Raw genomic sequence first — 22649 nt, 5'->3', positions numbered from 1 at the left:
ATATTTCCAGTACCTGCTTGAGCTGAAAACCAGACAGTAACAATGAATTAGGGCTATGAATGCAGCACTTTTACTAAGTGAACAAAAGAGCACGGAATCAACATAATAAATATGAGAGTCCCTGAAGCTGTTAGAATCAACAGAAATTAGTTTTTAATTCCAGCACTGCTACAAACCAGAGCGTCCTTATGCCAGTTATCTCACTACACTGAGGTTTGTTTTCTTCAGGTCTCAAATAAGAACTTAGGATATTCTCTTATGTTCTGAAAAATCCACCAACTGTGGATGTAAAATATATATATATATATATATATATTCCAATGTTTCTGTTACTTGAAGCATGATCCCTAGACCAGCAGCATCTGGGTCACCTGGGAATTTGGTAGAAATTAAAGTTTCAGGCCCTACCCAGGCTTACTGGAAAAGCATCTGCATTTTTATCAAGATTCCAAAGTGATCTGTAGGCACATTTAAGTTTGAAAAGTACTGGTGTAGACATCAAGTTGTAATAATAAACAGGCACCATGTCATCTAGTCTGCATAAATCTGATTGTGTTGACAGTCTTGGAATTTTTAGTAAAAATACGAAAATCATTAAGGGTATTAAAATATCTCTTGTAAAAATTAACTCTTCAGATTTTAACAGCTAGACATCACAAAAAAGACCTCTCAACCAAAGGACAGGATCTACATCCTCCCCTAACGGCTGTGGCTGAGACGTCCAATACTATGTTGAATAAATGTAGTGAGAGTATCCTTGTCTTGTTCCTTATCACAGAGGAAGAGCTTTCAGTTTTTCACCACTGAGAATGATGTTGGCTGTAGGTTTTTCATATACAGCCTTTACTATGTTGAGGTACTCCCTCTATACCCACTTTGTTGAGTTTTTATCATAAATGGATGCTGAATTGTGACAGATGCTTTTCCTGCATTTACTGAGATGATCATATGATTTTTACCCTTTGTTTTGTTAATGTGATGCATCACATTTATTGATTCGTGAATGGTGAACCATCCTTGCATCCCTGGAATAAATCCCACTCGATCATGCTATATTATTCTTTTAATGTGTTGTTGGATTTGTTTGCTAATACTTCCGTGAGGATTTCTGCATCTATGTTCATCAAGAATACTGGCCTGTAATTTTCTCTTCTTTTATGGTGTCCTTGTCTGGTTTTGGTATTGGCGTAATGCTGGCCCCATAAAATGTGTTTGGAAGGCTTTCCCCTCTTTAATTTTTTGGAAGAGTTTGAGAAGTATAGGTATTAAATCTTCCTTGAATGTTTTGTAGAATTTGCCAATAAAGCCGTCTGGCCCTGGGCTTTTGTTTTTGGGAGACTTTTATTACTGTTTCAATCTCCTTACTAGTAATCAGTCTATTCAGATTTTCTATTTCTTCATGATTCAGTCTTGGAAGTTTCAAGGAATTAATTCAGTTCTTCTAGGTTGTCCAATTTGTTGGGGTATAATTATTCATAGTAGTCTCTTGTGAGTCTTTGTATTTCTGTAGTAACAGTTTTAACTTCTCCTTTCATCTCTAATTTTCTCATTACTGTTGGTTAGTCTAGATAAAGGTTTGTCAATTTTGTTTATCTTTTCCAAAATGCCATTCCAAAATGGCACCGACCAACACTGGTATTAACAAGGTAATTCGAGATCACGTAAATGGCTCCCAGCAGTGACTGTGTCCCCAAAGAGTATTGCACCTGGTTCCTTCTTCCCTGGCAGATGCTTCAAGATCAGTAGGTGGGTCCCTTTTACATATGATCCATGCACATGATTTTATTCATTATTTCTTTGTGTTTTTAGGTGGGCATTGGTCTACAGTAGCCAAATCCATGATGTTTTCAAAACTGGAAGTCTGTAGCATCAACTTTCTAATCTGTTAGAAATGATGCTCTAACTATATTATCCACAATGATCTCACAACTCTAGGACATATCTCTCTATGAATTAATGGGAAGAAGAACCAGACTGAATAACGGGTCTCCTGTCTTTTTTCCACTTTGCTATTAACCAATTGTGTGATGTTAGAGAAATCATTAAATATTGTTGGGCTTAAGTTTCCCAATCTATAAAGTTAGAAGTTGGGACTCAATGCCTCAAGTAAATGGATCCTCTTCTCTACAATAAGCAACTTTAGAACTGGCAAGTTTTTTGGAAAGACCCTACTTCATTCCCAATATTCTAACATTTAATTATTCGATTATTTCTAATAGAATTTTTTTAACATACCTTATTGAAAAAAATTACATCTTAAGCCCACTTGGTTTGTGATATTTTATAAGTGTGTGAAGAACCATTATGACTTTTTAAACCTATGGATTGAATGAAATTACGGTTGCTATTATAAGGGTCTCAAGAGGTAATATGAATATGAAGTGTTTGTTGATTGTCATAAGATACTTTTTCAAGAGGCCTTCTGAAGTAGCATGCCTTATTATTTCATCATACAGAAAAAAAAGAATTAGGGTACATTTTTAGCTTGACATGTTTAAAATAAGACATATGGTAGCTTGTCAAAATTTCAAAACCAAGTCTTGAATTTAGTATATTCAGGGCAGAATCACCCTTCTAACTACATGTGTAGTGAAAGAATGTAAACTTCATAGACCACCCAAAACATAGTGTAATTCCCTTTAGAGTATCCTCTTTAAAAGTCATGTCCAAACCACTCCCAGGATTTGAACATAGAAGTCGAAGATATCCTAACAGATATTACCCAAAAGCTAATGATTTGCTGTCAGTTCTGTGTTAAGCACATATGTTTTAAGGAAAAAATAAAGATATATCTGTCTAAAGACTGTACAGAAAATTTATTAAAAATCCAGGCTTCAGGAGACCGATGGACTATATGCAAACTATTAGCATAGCTCTGACTTTGCAAGCACATGACTTGGATAATGTTACCCCAGTGGAGATATTCAAATACAAAGTGGAATAAGATCTCAGAGTGCTGATGGACCAATATTCTGAACTGAGTACATTGAAACAAACAACCAGAAACAAGCCAGAGTAATATGAGAAGCTTAAACTTGGGGATCAGTGCAGGGAAAATGAAAGGAAACAACAGGCAACTTCATCTGAAAAGGATGAAATACCATACAACAGGAGGATGTTAACATATCTCTGGTGAGTCTGTTGAGGGCAGGGCATGGAACAGTCAGAGCAATCTACTGTCCCCACTGAGATCTATTTTGAAGTGAGAAAGGCACTTGTCTCAAAGGTCAACGACTGAATGTGCCCTATAGACGTGGTTGTGGTTATTTTACCTTTTAATCCACATTTGAAATAAGAGATTAAAGATAAAATGAAAGCTAACTGGATCCTTGCTGGAAGAATGAAGCTTTTTAAAGGAGAGCCGTAATTACAGCTGCCTTCAAGGTAGGTGGATGCCAAATCTTAGGGACGTGCGGGATTAACCGCGTTGGTAATGACAGAACCTAAGGTATCCCCAGCAGTGTTCTTAAGAGCTTGAAAACCAAGGATTTGGAGAGCAGGTGGTTGGACACAGCTGCTGAATAATCCTCTTAACCTCATCTGTACTCCACAGGAAGAAAAATAGCAGGAAAATAAAAACCTCCACCAAGTGGTTGATGGCAGTGAAATAGAAGGAGCATCAAAAGTATACAAGGACAAATTTGTCCTAACACTAATAATTTTGAAAAAAAGAGACAGGCAGTTGCTGTAGAGAGTTGTGTACAAGTATAAGATAAAGACGTAATAAGTATGGCTACATAAAAGATAAAACAGAGTAGGATGTAGGATTCTAGGGGTGGTCCTGTCTTCAAGGGACATCTAAAGCTATTATTCACGGAGGGTCTAAATCCCTCTTAATGTCTCTTTATTAATTTTTTGCTCAGGAAATAGCTAGAAATGAATAGCTCTCAGTCAATAGTTAATTGATGCTTATAAATTGAATTTAATCAGGAACTAATCTACATGTCTCACTATCCAAGGAAAATTTAAGCAAAGCCAATGCAACAAAGGAAAATGAGAAGCAAAGCAGGCAACAGGCACCAGACTTCGTGAGACAGAGATATAAAACTTTACTATATTAAGCAATTAATATTCTTGATTATTATAGTAGAGCCTAACTAATCCTGATTAACACAGCCCCCCTCCCCACAAAGCATGAAATAAAAATTGTTTCGGTGCAATGCAATGGTTCTATGTCTTAGTAATTCTTTATTTTTAAAAGTCCCTATGTTGAGTTTACCTGAAACATATTGACTGTTGAAGCTCAAGTTCTGTTTATTGCATAGTTGGAGAACTGTATAGCATCACTCCTACCGTGAATGTGAGATCATTTAACGTTCAAACTAGGAAGAGGAAACTCCTAGAACACAGTAAGTAAAAAAGAGTCCCAGGTAACATCCAGGCCAGAACTTTCATTTTACAGTTGAGAAAACTTAGGCTCAGAATTGTTAATGACTTGTCCAGATTCACACTCACACCAAACAGCAGTCCTGAAGTTCAGAGTTGTGCTTCGTCCACAATGATGGCGAGTCTTCCTCGTGTCAATGGTGAGAATTTACTTTCCCAAAAGTTTTTTTTTTTCCACCCTCAAGGAGGATGATCTTACTTCCCCTAAAGAACTGAATGACATTTAGTTGTGCTCAATAGAAATGGGAGAACACAGGAGACATGCTTTAAACCATAAGCAGTCCTCACTTGATGATGATGATAACGGCTAATTGATTTTGAGCACATATGACGTGCCAGGCACTTGCCTAATCTTTATGAACACATTTTCATCTTCAAAATTTAAAAATCTAACCCAAAAGTAGGTTCTAACATTTTCTTCATTTTTTTAAATAAATAATCTTAAGTTTGGAGAGGTTAAATAAGTTTCCCAATATCTTACAGTAAATCTGGGGCAGAATTGGGATTCAAACTCAGATCCTTCTTGATTCCAGGACCAAGATTCATAATCACTGTTCACAGGTCTGCAGGTAACAGGAACTGCATGTTCTTGAACTTCAAGTGCCAATTAAGGGGTCACGCACATAGGATTGAAGAAATGCAGCCACCAGGGTGATATCAGAGCAGCTTGTTGCACCCAAACTCTTACCTTCCACACGGTAGTAAAATACTAACCGGAACTTTGTGTATGAGAATCTGCCAGAGGAGGAGACAGCTGTGCTGAGCCGCTTATGCCCAGCGCTGCAGACAAATCACACTTGGCTGTAAAGAAGCTGTTGATTGCTTGCACGATTTCTGTGGCATGCCAGCTCCCCTTGCCAGCCTGCTCTTCCCTATCAAAGAGCCAGGAGTTCCAAGTGAGGTGAGAACCCCACTTGACAAGCAGACATAAGCCATTTGGTGAAAATACAAATCAAAAGGCTCCAAGATAGAAATAGAAGCATTAGCAGCAGGAAGTGTCTTGGGGATACATTGTGTCAGATTACATAAGGGAATTGGGAGAACAAGTGAGTCACAGCCTCCCAGTGGATAAACCCGCACTGTGTCAGTAGTTGGGCCACCTCGGAAGAAAGCTGTATTAGCTATTTAAAGGTGCCAGCACTGATCTTAATGCCTTCAAACTAGCATCTGCTTAGTAACATCCTTGAATTATGCACAGTTTGCCCGTTTCTCAAGTAGCTTTAGCATTTGTCCCAACTTCTAACCTGTGAGTCTGGACATCATAATGGAATTTTATCTACGTGTAATGGTAGGAATACAGAAATAAAAAGAATTAGAGAAGTTTTGCCTAATATCTCCCAGTCATTCAGTCAATGACTTAAAACTATGATGTTGATTTCAAGGAGTCTTGGTTTTTAAAAATAGACAGTATCAATTTGCTGTCATAGGGCACATGTGGTCAATGCCCAGGCCAAGAAATCTCAGTTTTAAGAAAGAGAGAACCCCTTAAAGCAGGCCAAGCAAAAAGTTTACTGGAAGAATACAAGGAATCTCGGAAAACCTACTGCTACAAAGTACAGCTAGACTAAAATCACAACCAACAGGGCAGGTGCAAAGGTGCTTCCCTTTCTCTATTTCTGGGACCATGCGGTCACTCAGCTCTCTCTCTCTCTCTGCCATGTTGTTTTCTTTTCTCTTTTCACATTCTTCTTTCTGTGTTAGTATGTAGTCATAGTCAGTTTAAATAGCCCAAGATTAGCATGACCCACTGGCTCCCTTGCTCAGGTCTCATCTCTGTGTCCTCATCAAAATCCTCCAAGAGAAAAATCTCCTGCTCCTATCAGTTTGGGGTACAAGGAGACACCTGGACATCCTTTCAGCCTGCGCTGTGGCACTTGGATATTTCTAAGAGAAAGGGCTGTATACTCAGCAGACAACCCAAAGATTTCTTTTGTATTCAGCAAATTGCTTTGAATGTTCAGTTCTGATCTGACTCAAATTATAGCAAGGACGGGGCTTATCCCTGGTTAATATATAATATGAGCACTTAACACCAGGGGAGCCACTTCTTCCCTGCCTTCTAAAACTCCCATCAGTAGTTGCCTGTATGTTTTTTACCTTGTTTCACTTAGTGCTTCTTGACTGCTAATCCTGTGTCAAAGAAAATTCAATACAAGACTCAGGGTTTCCATTTTCTATTGTTTAATCCATTTCCAGCTATTGGGAAAGGGAGTGGGAGAGGAGTTTCCATTAACTGATTACAGGCAAAGTACTTTACCGTTTAGAGAGTTCAAGATGGTGGCATAGGAAGATCCTAAACTAACCTTCTTCCACAGACACAAGGAATCGCCAGCTACAAATGGAATAATTCCCTCAGAAAGAGACCTGAAAACTAGATGAAGAGCGTCTCCACAACAAAAGGTAAAAGGACAGCACTGAGACAGGTAGAAGAGGAAGCCATATGGGCTCACCAAGGAAAACCTCACATGCCAGCCACAGCAGTCCACAGACAGGAGGGATTACAAAGGTGGGGTTATTCTCCTTGGAGAGTGAGGGATTTGAACTCCACATCAAACACCCCAATGGCTAGATCCTGCACAACAGAGATGAGCCCCCAAAACGTCTGCATTTTAAAACCAAAGGGGCATATGCTCAGGAAAACGAAAAAGCTGCAGGGAACGGAAAACCTGCTTTATAAAAGGCTCATGTGCAGAACCATTCAACACGAAAACCAGCACAAAAACACTGGATTGAAAAGTGCTTGGGCGGTAGGTACTAATCTTGAAGCACTTGCCCGAGAGGCAGGTACCAGATGGGACGCTCTGGAGACGAAGTCACTGCTGAGACCAATTTATGTGATCTCAAGCCACCTCAAGACACAGTCTGGAATTCTGCTGTCTGCACCAGGTTCAATGTGCCCCCTGGAAGAAAATGAAACTCCAAGCCTTTGCCAAGCTTAAGTATATGATCTAAATGTATACTACTCATGAGGTGTAGGAAATTAACACTGGTCTGGGACACTTTACATCCCAGACCTTGGTAAAAGCAAAAGCAAAAGCAAAACTAGTTTACGGGTAAGTTTTCACAACACAGGGTCCACAGCATTCCCACAGAAAAAAAAACATACCTAATATGAGTTCACAATACAAAATGACGAAATATATGAGAGAAAGAAAAAGCTATCACAAAAATGAATCCGCTAGCACAGTAAAAAAATATACGCAATGTAAGCACTAGGAATAATAAAAGATCATGAACATGAATAGAAAATAAGAGTTTGGAAAGTGATAAAAAGGAATTGAACCCATAATAAAACAGCAGAACATTATAAAAGACACACAGAAGATAAACGAAATAAACCAAATAGAAGTTCAAGGAAAAAAAATAATTGAAAATTTAAAAGCCAACAGACATTTGGTATTGCAATTAAGTGCTTTTCACAAGTATTGTCCTTTATTTCCAAGCAAATGTTAATATTGTATTTCTTTGCCCTCTTTGGAGTCATCCATGGCCTTGTGACTTCTTTTGCCAATGAAATGTAAACAAAAGTGACATGTGTCCATCCTGGGAAAAAGATTTCAGGCTTAGCTCATGATCCCACAGGTTCTCTGTATGTTGCCTCAGCACTTATGGAATCATTTCCTGACAATGACTCCATCAACATGGGTCCCTGAGTAAATATAATGAGCAGAGCCCCCATGTTAACTTGCACTGGGTATGTAACCTGAGGGAGAAATAAACTTCTGTTGCTTTAGCCCGTAGGACTTGGGAGTTGTTTGCTAGTGCAGCATCAACTTGCTATTTTGACTGATATAAAATGTTAAATAACAGAGTAGACAATGATGAAGAAAGGATTTAAAACTTGGAGGAGGAATCTGAGGGATTTTCTCAAAAAGCAAAATGGAGATGTAAAGAAATAGAACATTTAAAAGGATAGCTAGGCATTACAGATAGGAGAAATAAATGGTCCAAAATATGTCTACTTAGATATGTAGAAAAGGATAGTAGAAAACAAAATGTTAAGAGTGTCAATATTCAAATAAATGATGAATGAGAATTTTCCAAAACTGAAAAAAAGAACATGTCCTCAGATTGAAAGTAAGGCATCACATGAGAAAAACTAAAAATAAATGCATAATTGGAAAAATCACTATGAAACTTCAGAACTCCAAACAGAGAAAATCTTAAAAGGAAACAGAAAGAAAGAGATCACATATAAAAGATCATCAATTTGACTAACAGAAGACTTCAAAAGCTGCAGTAAATAAAGAGTAGAAAACAATAGAACAATATTTTCAAAGTACTGAGGGGAAAAATTTGGCAACTAGGAATTCCCAACCTAGTTTAATATTACTCAAAAATAATGGTAAAAGAATGACATTTAATGATAAACAAACAGAGAATTTACCACTAAGAGAACTTGCTAAAAGAAATACTTTGTGGGTGTGTTAAGTAAAAGGAACTTGAACACAAAAGAGCAGGATGCTGGAAACAATGATGAACAATAAATAGGTAAATATATAGGGAAATCAATGTAAATGAAGCCTTAACTATATTAAATATAACAATTAGAATCACTAACTGTGAGAAAAATCAAGTTGAGCTAAAATACTATGTGTACAACAAAAACTTGGAACTTTGAGTGGTACAATTAGAGTTAGAGCATTTTAGGTTTTATTTGAGAACATTGTTAAATTTGGCATTGCTAAGTTTAAAATTAAGGGAGCCTCCTACAAACAGAAATAGAGTAAGAAATCTGAAATAATGGGAAGGAATAGTAGAATAAAAGAAAAATCAGTTGGTCCATTAGAATACAGTAAAGAAGAAATATGCAGAAACAAAAAAAAACCTCACACAAAATATGCCGACACAAAATAAGATGGTAGGAAGAATGTAAAGATAGTTCAAGATTCAAAATAAGTGGCAACTTTTCAACTCCCTTGATAAATGAGAAAAAAATATTAGATGGAAAAAATACAGCTATATGCTACTAAAAGGAGACACACCTAAAATGACATATAAGGACTGAAAACAAAGTAGAAAAGGAACCCCTGGCAAAAATTAACTTAAATAAGGGAAGAATAGTAATCTTAATATGATATGAAATAAATATGATGTCAAAAAGCATTATTCTGAACAGAAAGAGGATCATCCCCTAATATCAAAGGGTCAAATCATTATGTGAAAAGAAGTCTGACGCCCTTTGGTGAGAAGCAGCCTACCCAGGGTCACATAACAAGCTAGTCTTGATGAAGAGCTATCAGCTGTGCTTCTTTATTGTTGCATCCTCTTCCTTTCCTCATAGCACCTAACACAATTAGTACTTTTTTACTTGTTTATTACCTGCCACGCCTATTAGGTATCAAACCCAGAATTCGAGGCTACATGTATATTTTATTTGTCACCATATTGCCAGGTCCTAAGGAAGATGCTGGTGTACATACTTGCTCCGAGAACAAATGATGCAGTCTCAGGCTATTCTGGCCACTCAACATAGCATAATCCTTTCCATTATCCATACGGAAAAGCATAAAGCAGCCACTGGATCAAATGGAGCAATTCATACAGTCATTTTTTTTCATAATGAAGATTAAACAATTCTGTTTAATGTTATAATTTATAGTATACTTCACTGAATAACTCAATTATCTTCTATATTCCCACAGTATGATTTTAATTTCAGTTTCCAAAGCCAAAGCCAAAGGTAAAAGCATCTCTACCATGTTCTAAAGGGAAAAAATCATAAATAATAAAAATGATGGACAATTGAATCATACATTTTCAGGCAGCAGTTTATTTTCTTATTGGCAACAGCCTGACTTGCATTCAGAAGCACAGGCACAGACGGATTTTAATATAAGGCCACAGGGATGTGTTCTCTTAGTTCTAGCATCACCTTCACGGTATGTTAATGCTCCTCTCTCAGCACAGGTAATGTTACCTCTGCCAGGGAAGGATCTGTCGACTACCAAGAGGAACACAGGAAGCATAAAAATCATGTTTCTCTGTGAAATATTTCCCTGCTATATCAAAAGTCCCTGCGGGGCTGATTAAATTCATTAAGCACTAGCAGTATTCTAGCTGTTCTTTGCTTTCTGGCCCAGATGCCCACCACCCCCTCCCAAAAAAAAAGCCAACTTTGGAACAGTTGACTCGCCAAAAATCTAGTTGAGTCGCCAAAAATCTATAGCCTAATACTTACAACCAAATAACACTAATTAAAATGCATCAATTACATAATATTATAAATCAACTATACTTCAATTCAAATATATATATATTTAAGTATCTATATATATGTGTGTATATAGATATAAATTATAAAGGAGCTGTTTTGTAACTGGCACCATGGTAAAAACTTGACATTTGTTCTTCCTAACTCTTACAATAACCCAACAAAATGGCTATTAGTACCTTTACTTTATCATCTGAGGAATGTGTGGCTTAGAGAAGTTGTAATTGATAAATTTTAAAAATGAACCCATCTCTGTCTGACCCCATCATTCATAACCATTGTATTAAATGATAAATTCTTACAATTAGAAATCTGACATTGTCTTTGGCTTTGGAGGACACAGCAGGACTTTTAGGAAGACAATATATATTGATTTGAGTGACAACCCAAGGAACCTGCTTATTTTGTTACACTCCCTAGTTGCCATATCTGAAACAGAAACTTTGTCATTCTAAAACATGAATTTCATATCCTATTACTTTATTGAGATATAATTCATGTACCATAAAATTCACCATTCACTGCACAGTTCAGTGTTTTGTAGTATATTCACAAGATCGTGTAACCACCAGCACTATCTGATTCCAGATCATATTCATCACCCCAAAAAGGACCCCGTGGGCCCAGCAGCAGCCACTTCACATTATTCTCTGCCCTTAGTTCCTGGAAACCACTAAAATGCTTTCTGTCTCTATCGTTTTTCCTATTCTGGACATTTCATATAAATGGAATCATACAATGCATAGCCTGTTGTGTCTGGCTTATTTACCTAGCATAACATTTTCAAGGTTCATCCACGTTGTAGTACGTATGGATACTTAATTTTCCTTATCTATTTTAACTAATATCACCTAACAAAAGATGAAAATTATTTGTACCAATCCAGAAAAAAAGAACTAACAATCTTCTTCCTTTTTCTCTGTGTGTATAGGTTAGGTGGAATTTTGTGGTTTTTGCAAAGCAACTTTACATGATGCAAGTCCATACACAGTATCATAGTCTCTATTTCTCCATTTTACAGATGGGAAAAAAGAGTCTTGGATAGATTAGTTTATCTGTTCAAGCATTTGAGAAGGAAATTAAGCACAGACCTCTGAACATGAAGCCAAAATTACTTTCACGTAGTTGATAGATATATGTCAGCAACAACTAAATGGCTCATCCAGCCACCGAACCTATCATCTTTGGTTCATGAGAGACAAACTCTTAGAAGCCAAGTTAAGCTACCACATACCATCAATTCAGGTGTCTGTGTAGCTGAGGACATTGAACTCAAGTGCCTGCCAGGGCCATATAGGTAGTAAATGATGGGGCACGATGAACTGAAGGTAGAGGAAGGCACCTGCTGCTCAGGTAAGCCCCCTGGCATCTGGGAATGCAGGCTCAGGGTAGAAAGATAATCTGACTCCTTCTAAGAGAATCTAGAAATCATCATTTCATGTGAAATCTAATTTTCAAGTGTTAGCAACAAATTAAACTTTTTCTTTTTCAAATTAAAAGAAAAAAAGAGCAAACGCGTGAACCAAAATAACCCTGTTTTGCGGCTGTTCTGTTCCACAGGCTACTGCTTTTACAGAAAACAAAAAGCCAGGGCACCGGAGGGTGTCAGAGCCCTCCTTAAGACAGGTCCAAAGGAGGATCAGGAAAATGTGAGTGAAGGTGACCTCCTGCCTTTCAATATTAATTCCAAAAATGTCCAACAACTTAAACCTTTAAAGACAGAAGAATTGGAGCAGAAAAGATGTCCAGAAAAGAATCCTTCATTCTTTCCACTAATAATTACTAAGGACATTCTTTGTGCATGTACTGCTAGGTTCTAGGAATACCATAATGTACAAGAAGATGTAATCACTGGCTTCAGAGTCTACGGTGGGAGAGTAAGATGATCAGGCAAGTAATTACAGTACACTGTGATTATCATGTTGTTCACATCAATGTTAGCAGCAGAGGGAAGCCTAATTCAGGCAAAGAAAAACATAGAAGGCTTCCTGGAAGAAGTGAGTGAGTTGATCACACAAAAATAGGAGAAGTAGCAGGAGGAGGAGAATCGACTATTCCTGGAAGAAGGGACAGAATGAGCACAAGCAAGAGAAAAGACGGCATATTTTAACAATTTAAAGAAATTCAGGCTGGTAGAACCTATTTTGGAAAGTGTGGGGTGGGGGAAAGAAAGAAAGGTAGAGAGGTAAGCAAGAGCCTAATAATGTAGAATCTTTTGAAACCATGTTAAATGGCTGGAATTGATCCAAGGAAAATAGGGAACAGTGGCAGATTTACAGGTGGTTTTGGTAGTTGGATTAACTTTAGAATGTGATTTAAGAAGATCAATCCTATTGCCTTGTGTGGGATGGATTATAGCTCAACAAGTCTGAGGAGGTAAAGATAGAAGTTCACAGCAAGTTTGAGAACACTCAGAATATCTTGGAATAAAGCCAGCACCATGAGAAGAAGCCGGGCTCCTACTGGAAGACTGGCGACCATAGGGAGCAAGGTTCTCCCAACTAACCTACAAACTGATCCCGGACACACAAACGCACCCAGCAAGACTGAGGGAATCTGTTTCGTATCAGAAGACCTAAGCAGCTGACCTGACAGACTCGTGAGAAATAATAAATGGTTACTGTTTTTAGCCACTGAATTTTGGGGTGCTTTTTATGGATTAATAGCTAATTGGTAAAGGATACCTTACTCAAACTTGGCTTATGAAAATCATCTGAGAAATCAAGTAAAATAAAATTTTTTCTACATATTTTTTCAATAGAGGGTGTTAAGAAAATTCCCTGAGAGTCAAAAGCATGCACTGATATTTACCCATTGTCATCAATCCTTATGCTGAATGAATGAATATTTTGATTATATTGTTTGGGAGACAACTGGGCCATCAGGAGATAATTATTGCATCTTTTAAAGTAAGTGAGCATTTTATTTTGTGTATAGCAATGCAATGAGATCTTCCTCTACCACTACCCTCCAGGTTAGTATTTTTCTCCATTTATGTCTAGTTAACCACAGTTAACTTCACAATCACTCTTGTTTCTTTTAAGGGCCAGGTACTATTATGGATGAACTATGTCCCCCAAAAAGGGGGACAGTGAATCCCCATAACAGTGAATGTGACTTATTTGGAAAAAGGGTCTTTGCAGACGTAATCAAGTTAAGATGAGGTCATATTGGACTAGGGTGGGCCTTGATATAAGGACTGATGTCCTTACAAGAAGAGGGAAATTTGGACACAGATACACACAGGGGAGGAGGCCATGTGAAGACAGAGATTTATTTGAGTGACACAACTACAAGCCAGGGAACACCAAAAATTGTCGGCAACTTCCAGAAGATGGAAGAAGCAAGGAAGGATTTCTCCTATAGAGCTCTCAGAGAAACCACAGCCCAGCCTACCCTTTGATTTCAGACTTCTTCCCTACTCAACATGAGAAAATATATTTCCATTGTTTTAAGTCACCCAGTTCATGGTACTTTGTTACAGGAGTCTTAGGAAACTAAAACAGTAACAGTTTTTTTTTTTTTTTTAGACCCGTATGTTTTATAAAGGAAAAAACTGCGTGCACTATAGACAGTAAGTTACAACAGTCATGTTTTACCCCTAAAAGACTTCAATTTTAGGATCTAGTTAACTTAGTATTTTGAAGATTTGACTGAAAACGTCTTATCTGTAAACCATGGGCAAAAATGCAACAACCTTCATTTTATTCCCAGGACTCTCTCCATGACACCAAATTCTGAAGTTTTTGAATTATCAAATTAATCTGAACCACCAAAAATCTGCCTCAAGTATCTTCTCCAGAAAGGACCCAGAAAGGTCTCAACTTCCTATTTTCAAGGCTTAAATTTATATGACTTCACTACCTTCATTAACTTCAACCCTAAGAAAAACATCAAAAATGATCTCATGGTATCATTCTCTAAGGAAAGGATCTCAATGTTTCCATAGTAACTAAGGATGCTAATCAAAGGTGAAATGAATGTAAGAAAAAACTTCCCTGTGGGAAGCTTACCATTTAGGGCAGTTCCTGGGGCCACATGCTGTGGAGTTACTATATGTCAACAATTCCTAGAATAAAAAAAACAAAAAATATACAAATAAATACATTTTTCAAGGATAAATATTCTTATATGTAGCTGATGCTTAATTATTCCCATTCTAAACTTAAACTAGAAGGAAATAAAAATTAAAGACAGTTGGTGTGGATTTCCAGCTTGGTAGAATCGCCTAGATTAGGAGTCTAGATTAGGAGGTTGGATTTCTTTCTTTGCTTCGTGTCTCACTAGCTGTGTGCACTTTCTGGTTTTTTGTGTTTTTTTTTTACCTCATGTATTTAAAAAATTTTTTTGATTTATTTTTATTGAAGTAACCTTAATTATTAACATTGTATGTTTCATATGTACATTGTATTTCTACTTTTGTATACCCTACCAAAAAAGTGTGCTCACCAACAAAAGTTTATTTTCCATCTGTCACCCTTTAACCATTTTGCCCTCCCCATGTCCCCCTTCCCATCTGGTAACCAACTTAAAAAGACACATGTGTCCCTATGTTCATTGCAGCATTATTTTAAATAGCCAAGATATGCAAACGACTTAAGTGCCCATGAACAGATAAATGGATAAAAAAAGATTCATATACAATGAAATACTACTTAGCCATTACAAAAGGTGAAATCTTGCCATGTGCAATAACACGGATGGACCTGGAGGGTACTATGCTAGGTGAAATAAGTTAGAGGGCGGAAGACAAATACTGTACGACTTCTCTCATACTTTCTATATAGGATATAAAAAACTAATAAACAAGCAAGAGAAACAAAGTAAATGAACAAACCAAATCAAACTAGCTGTGTGACTTGCCATGTGACTACTGACAAGTCAGTTCACCACTCTATCCCTTCTTTGTTAGTTTACCAGCTCTTGGAGCCTGTGACATTCTGTGGTATTCAAATTCACTAAGAGCGACCATTTCCTAACAAAATACGTTACAAAGTGATTTTAAATAACGAAAAGGTAAGCAATGAACTAGGAGGCATCCTATTGTTTTTGTTAGTTTTATAAATATGTAAAATGAAGGTAACAAAAACAAAAAAACTCTTCCAATAAATATGGCATTATATCTTCTCTTAAATCCACCAAGTTAAACTTTAATTGCAAAATAATTTTCTACCTGGGAGTACTCTTCCTTGAAGTAATAGTTTTTCTAAGGAAAATATATACATATTACTAAGAATAAATGTATATATTCGTAGCTTCATGTTTATGTATATGTGTGTATCTGTTAACCAAGCTTCTACTGTGGTTAACTTTACTTCTGAGTAAAATGATTGTCTTTTAATATTTTATAACTGAAAATATCATTTTATGTAGATATATATATATATTAGCCACTCAAAAATATATTTAACTAAAATATTCTCATCTAATTTACATTTAAACATAGCATATTTGATAGGGATAGAAATATAGTATTTTCTTGACTGGCCATAAATACCTTATCACTTCTTAATCTTATGCTATCCCCTGCTCGGTACCATAATAGTTCATCACTTTATTAAGTACCTAACTACCTTTACTTTCAGGTTAGTATCAATAATGTCTGGAAGGTAAGAACCAAACATGTGTTCTTTATATTGCTCATATATTAAGAATATAATTTTTTTTCTTTCCTTTCTCACATATTCTCCAAAAATAAAGTGCCACAAATGAGTCTAACAAATCTAAGGAGGTGCTTCCTATGAAATAGAAAAAAATGCTATCAGCTTAACCATGAATCATAACTACATCACTATTTGTTTTATTTTAATATGGTTGGTCACCAGCTGTATATATGTGTATGTGCCTCAAAGCCTGACTATTTTCTTACACTAAGGACACCCACTGGTAAGAAGGTAAAGCTCTGTTTACAGCTATTGGCACCATTTGCAACTCCAGCTTACATATCAGAAACAACAGCTAAAATGAGAACTATCCTAAAAACAAAAATGAAAAAACTTTGGTCAAGGTTTCATTCTTTCTTTTCAATTATTACTACAATCTTGGCATATACATACATATTTTTTTTTTCTTCACAGAATTAAAGTAAGGATTACATTTATCCACTGGAATGACACAGACCTGAAATGAAAACAGACTCTAACTTTATTCATTAAATTATAATTATGTTCCACTTGTTTAAAAGCACAATCTCTGAGAAAGCTACCTGGGATGGGATATTGGTTCAATTATTTACTAGCCATGGGATCATGAGCAATTCATTAACTGACACAAGCCTCAATTTCACCTATAAGGTGGGGAGGATAATGTTATTCAGCCTCAAAAAACAATTGAAAAGTAGGTAACATAATGCAATTTAGTATTCAGTCTACTACTTGGCATATGGTAACCAGTAACTCGATATTAATATTGTTAAGAGTTTCTCATCCATTATGAATAGTCTCATGACAAATGAGTATACACACAAAAAGCAAAGTCAGCACCTAAAAACAACACATACTTCAAAGAATTTCCCCATTATCTAGAACACTTAGCATTAATCCCACCCCTTTGATTTTAGGAATTGCTTCCTGAGGGAAACTTGGTCAAAAGAATTTACCTGTTGGATGGGCTAACATCATGAATACCTTTATCAGATTTGTTAGGTGCCACCAAGCAAAGAATGATGCCACAGAGAATGGAAAGCAGGATGGAAAGGTTGGCAAAGTAAGGAGGAATATCTGAGATTCCTTGAATGAATATCTTCGTTCCCATGAAGGCCTCTGAACGGACGTCTGTTTCTAAAAGAACTTGCTCTACCCATAGTTCCTAAAAAGGAAAGCCACACGCACTGTGTGATTCACCCTAATTGGCTACAGCTTTGAACCACTCATGAACACTCAACCCATATTAAGCCAGTAAGAGTCTCTCAGAGATACTGAATTGCAACAAAGAGGTCCAAGCATGTAAAGGTGGAATAACTGGCAAAGAAGCCAGTCTGTGGAGAGAATTGGGGAATGAATAAGACATTCTGAGAAAAGAGAGAGTTGAGATAACATATACGCTTACTCCTCATCCCCAAGAGAAACAAGGGAATGAAAATAAGGTAAAAGGGGTGAGAAGTAGCCACATCTCTCGACCTTTCAAGTCAAGTCCTCATGAGGTCAGGTTTTATCTAGTTTTCTGTTCTGAGATGGCCATCGTTTTGCCTGGCATGTGGTTTCAATAGCACTTCTATTTCTGTCAGCTAGAGCAGGTTTCTGCATCTTAACTAAACAATTGCTTGTCAAGAAATAAGCCCACTGAAGGCAAGCTTTCCATGAATAATATCAAGTCCCATCTTTGTGTCTAAAGAAACTAAGGGAAACATACAGGTGAAAAATAGACGGATAGAAACAAACAAAAATCACTCCATCATGCTATCCATTTATCTACAAGGAAATCCCCATATACAAATTTTCCTGGCTCCTGAATATGAATCATAGTCAGCTATTCTTTACTATTTTAGGCCAATAGTTTTTACGTTTACATTTATTCATTCAATCAAAAATATTACTAGGAGAAGAAACACAACAAGGTCCCTTACATCATAGGGTTTGCTGTCATCATAAATTTACTACTCTACCACCCCCCAAAAAAACAAACAAAAATCATTTAAATAAATGTAACGGAGTAATAGATTAATATTTTTGAAATAAACCTTTTAACAAAACCATAGTATTTCCAAACTGGATCTCGTGCTCCTGTTATATTCAGCATGACAACAATCACAATATATTTATCACCCACACCACACACAAACACACATCATTTATTGTGGGGAAACAGTTACCTGTCTTAATTTGTCTTGTTCTTCAAATTGCAGCTGCGGAGCCTAGTACAACTTGGTCTAAAACATGTGCTCTTTAAATGTGTGCTGACTGAATGAATGAATCCAACTTAAAAACTAAGTTATAGTAAGGGATGCACACTAAAAATAAGTTCAATTTCCATAGTGTATTTTCATGGCTGGTCTTAAAAAGAAATTTCTATTGATGCCTAGGCAGATATTGAGAAGTTTTTGATTTAATAATTAGGAAATGTTTTTTCAGTCCTTATTGGAAGAAAAGTTGACTAGCCATATTCTTATCAGGGGTAAAGTGACTTAGTTAAAACTTCCCTTCAGATGTGCCAGCATACACAGAGATAAATCAGGTAGATAGACATCCAAGTCCATTCCTTGAAATGGGGTAAAAATACAGGAATTATTCCATACCACCTTTGTGCTGCTTTACACAAGCAAAGAAACTATGCATTTATGCATTGACTGTGTAACAGCCTCTCCCTGAACAAGAACATGAGGAAAGGTTTTCATTCCATTCATCTTCTTTAAGTTCAGCTTCCTTATGAATAAAATGAGCATAATAATTATATTCCCACCTTACACTGTTTTTATAAGGGCAGAATGAGATAATCTACGTAAAGTACAGTGTCCAGCTCATAATATGCACAAAATATTTAATTTTTAAAATCACTGAAAATTTATTATATTTTCCAATATTACCATCTATGTCATTTACCTGCTGTTGTAATAATTTTAAGTTATGTTTAAATTTTAATGATGGTTTTTATTATAAAAAAGCACATGTGAGAATAGAGAGGACATTAATACACGAACAAATTAATAAATGGATGAATCTCCCTCGGCTAAAAAAAAGATTGGACAAATCAGAGTTCTGAACAAATCAGCTGGTATCAACACAAATGCACTGGCTATATCACAATACAAAAGAACCAGAAATCCATGAATGACCATAGACCTTCCTGGCAAGAAGCAACTATAAAGAGGCAGCAGCTGGTAAAGCCTGGGTCAAAAAGGATCATTCTACTCTAGAGAACAAAATGTCCTGATCTAGACCTTTCCCAATACTTCAGAACTAAATGGTGTGTTGGTAATTTATTCAGGACAAAACAATCCTTCCCAAGTGACAGGTAAAGGAATGAAAATACGTCTCATGAAAATGTTCAAAAAAACCCGAAGACACATCTCTAATTGTTTCAGTTCTCACAGATGTAGGATGCAAAATTAGAAGGGAGAAACAGGAATCTTTTCACTCAGTGGGCTCTTTCACCTTCACTGGGCTCAGAACGGTATGTATCTAATAATAAACGTGTATATGATCACAGCGGTTACAAGTCTATGATTGCACTGAAGCCACTTGTGCAGCATGCCTTTACATAATCAGTGGATAACAAACACATGGGCTCTCAGGTCAGATTCTAAGCTTCACCACTTTCCTGCTACATGAACTCAAGCAAGTCATTTAACCCCTACCATGTCCGTTTCCTCAGTTGTAAATGAGGAACAGTATTGACTACCTTGCAAGGTTCTTGTGAAGATAAAACGATAGAACGTATGAAAGCTATCAGGCATACAGCAGGTATTCAATAAACGATGTCTGTTTTTACTGCTTTGTTTGAACATGAAAAGATAGCATAAGGTGAAAGAGATGCCGTTCAATGGCTGTCCATATTCTCAAAGGCCATTACATTTAAGGTGTTTCTCCGTACATGTATTCTGTTTTACTTAAGTTATCGATGGCATTTTCCATCACTGAATCAGCAGGTATTTCTCATGGGTGTTTACTTCCTTCTCAGGTACTTAAAACCCAACCTGACCTTTCTGTGAGAGGTAAAGGTCATGTAGACATTAAATTACCCATGTTTATTTCCAGAATTTCCATTAGTTTGGCTTGACATAATTTAGTATTAATATCCGGGTTATAAAACTAATACTAAGAAAGAGATTACATTTAAATGCATTTTCCAGTGGGAAGTGGGATGCATTTCTAATCGTGCTGTCTAGCTACAAGCAAACAAATGGTCATTTGATTCTTTTGTCATTATCATGACGTATAATATCGACCACAGAGATCACTAATGGGTTCCCCCCCACACACTCAACATAAACAACAATACAACATGATACATAACAGGCTTTAGAGTTATTAAGAGATAATCACATCCTTGGGACTTTCACTGGGCACAGTAAGTGGCACTGCTAAAACACGATTATCTCTCGATAACAAGGGTACTTGCAGTTTTCACAAAGTGAGAAGAAAAGTCATTACTGTAGGGAAAATGTGCATTTATTTTACTGAAACATAAAGCTGACAATTTAAGCTAACAAGGAGTGGCTCTCCCTGAGATGACAATATTACACAGTGTAGGAGGCTTCATATCAAGGTTACACAGGCACCATCTCCTTGAAGAGTCTGGCTGGAAGAGCCATTTTCTGGAAGACTAATTTCTAGGGTCTTGTCGACAAGATAAACAGGGCTGGGAGATGCTTAAGGGCCTAGAGATCTATGAATCTATTTAAGACAGAAAGGGGACTGAGAAGAGCAATGGGAACGGCTTATGCGGCTGATCAGTTGTAAGGTTAGGGACTTGAGATTCTGAGCTTCTCAAGTTGTCCTGATGAAACATAATTAGGCCAGCTCACCTGAGGGACTAGAGACATATGTTCCAGTCTCCAGGAGGTCCCAGGACAAACAACCAGTGACATCGAAGAAGGGAATGGTGGCAAGTGGATTTAGAATTAGGACAGTAGGAAAAAGACACAGGCATGAGTCTTTAGCACTGCTCTCAAGGATGGAAAAAAGTTCATACACAAGATGGAGCTTTACTTGAGGGTTCTATTCAGCAAGAAAACTCTATTCACCTAAAATTACTCGGAATGGTGGTATTTTCTGGTCTCCCTAACTCACAAAAAAATAGACAAAATTTACTCATCTTGAGTCTCCATTTACTAATCAATAAAATGAGTTTTAAAAAAAGGCCTCCTCAGAGTTACCGGGAAAAGTAAAGAAAATATTGAGTTTGAAAGTACTCTGTAATTATATAACACCCTATATTTGTCAGATATTATTATTTGGAGAGATTAATTACATAAATATTAAAAATGGGGTGAGAATACATAATTTCTCAAAAGTTCTGCCAGTGATGTGACCTAAGTTTATTTCTATGAGATAATACTAGTAGAGAATACATAATATTAATAATTATTTTATTGTAATATGCTTGGAACTGTAAGCTTGGCATTTTGGCCCATAAGATACTATCCTCAAAACATCTAAAGTCTTAAAACATGTGCAAAGGTGTTACTGATTTTAGGAGTTTACAGCATAAAAGAGCCAAAAATTCTATTGCTCTAAATCAGTGATTATCAAACAGAGGCAATGTTTCAGCAAAGTATGGAGATATTTTTGATCGTCATAATTGGGGCATGGGGGTGAGGGTGGTTTGCTCTGGCATCTAGTAGGTGGATGACACGGATATTGCCAGACCTACCATGATGCACAGGACCCTGTTCTCTTTAAATACAGACACTTACTGTTATCAGTTAACTCATAATTTGAATGACTTACCTCATGAGGCACCCACATCTACAATTCAGTGCTGTGAAAAACTACCTCATCAGCCTCAACATCCTAGGAATAGAGATGGAAAATAATTCTCTTCAAATTATTGAAGTCCATATCCAAATGCAGGCTTTTTAGCCCTTTAAATTTCCATTAAGAATAATTATCAGTTTGGCTAAATCCCATTGTCTTTCCCCTTGGGAAACCATAGGGGTAGAGTCAATGGGTTGGCAATCTGCAAAACCAGAAAATGAAATTTGCAAGGGTTCACCATTATCACAAAAATTCGGCACAGTTGTAATGACAACCTGTCACTCTGCATTCCCAAGTCATATATAACTCCAATGCTTGGCATTCCACCACATCACATTATGTGATGTGATATAAAAATACATTGGACACTTGGAATTTTATATTTCCTATAAGTGCATGCTACTTATCTCAGTTTTACCACCACAGGGGGAATAAAATACCTATATTTCTGCCCAACAAATGGAAGACAAATGAAATGAAGCAAAAATTGCAGAAAGTAACCATAGATGTTAGAGTCCAAATATTTTCACATGGATTACTTCATAAACTTTAAGATGAAATACAGCATGGAATAGTGGATGAGAGTGCAGAATTGGGCTTTCAGAATTCAGATCTCCACTGTCTAGCTGAGTGAC

General features: G+C 36.7%; 1 long non-coding RNA gene across 1 annotated transcript in view; it reads right to left on the bottom strand.

The window, feature by feature from the left end:
• The window catches only part of LOC133094809 (uncharacterized), a 466764-nt gene that overhangs the window by 211596 nt on the left and 232519 nt on the right, over positions 1–22649 (bottom strand). The window contains exon 3 of the long non-coding RNA XR_009701506.1: positions 14614–14669. This is a non-coding gene — a long non-coding RNA (uncharacterized LOC133094809). The remainder of the gene's footprint in view (positions 1–14613; positions 14670–22649) is intronic.

Source organism: Eubalaena glacialis, chromosome 7, assembly GCF_028564815.1.
Source record: "Eubalaena glacialis isolate mEubGla1 chromosome 7, mEubGla1.1.hap2.+ XY, whole genome shotgun sequence".
In the NCBI taxonomy this organism is placed as follows: domain Eukaryota; kingdom Metazoa; phylum Chordata; class Mammalia; order Artiodactyla; family Balaenidae; genus Eubalaena; species Eubalaena glacialis.
This window is presented reverse-complemented; position numbering and strand designations above follow the sequence as displayed.